The sequence below is a fragment of the Octopus bimaculoides genome, chromosome 1, assembly GCF_001194135.2.
Source record: "Octopus bimaculoides isolate UCB-OBI-ISO-001 chromosome 1, ASM119413v2, whole genome shotgun sequence".
Classification (NCBI taxonomy): domain Eukaryota; kingdom Metazoa; phylum Mollusca; class Cephalopoda; order Octopoda; family Octopodidae; genus Octopus; species Octopus bimaculoides.
This window is the reverse complement of record NC_068981.1, coordinates 101503315-101503531: the sequence shown is the minus strand read 5'-3', so window position 1 is coordinate 101503531 and position 217 is coordinate 101503315. Positions and strand designations below refer to the sequence as shown.

At 32.7% G+C, this 217-nt stretch overlaps 1 protein-coding gene across 2 annotated transcripts in view; it reads left to right on the top strand.

The window, feature by feature from the left end:
* LOC106874372 (N-acetylglucosamine-1-phosphotransferase subunit gamma) overlaps positions 1-217 on the top strand; it is a 22639-nt gene that overhangs the window by 18916 nt on the left and 3506 nt on the right. The gene's annotated exons all lie outside the window — the stretch shown is intronic.

The following is a 217-nucleotide window of genomic DNA, read 5'->3' as shown; positions in this document are numbered from 1 at the left end:
GGCCGCAGCTCTGAGCTGAAACTACAGCAAAAAAAATTAAACACGTGCTATTTATTTGATCTTCAGTTTTCATTTGTAGGATAAAATGGAGAGGCACAGGACAGAAAGTTACTGATGAGGTCACAGAATGTATGATGAAAGAACTTTGAGAGAGACATAAACTAAAAATAATATGGATAAAAACTAAAGTTAAGATCAAATAAATATGATAGGATAG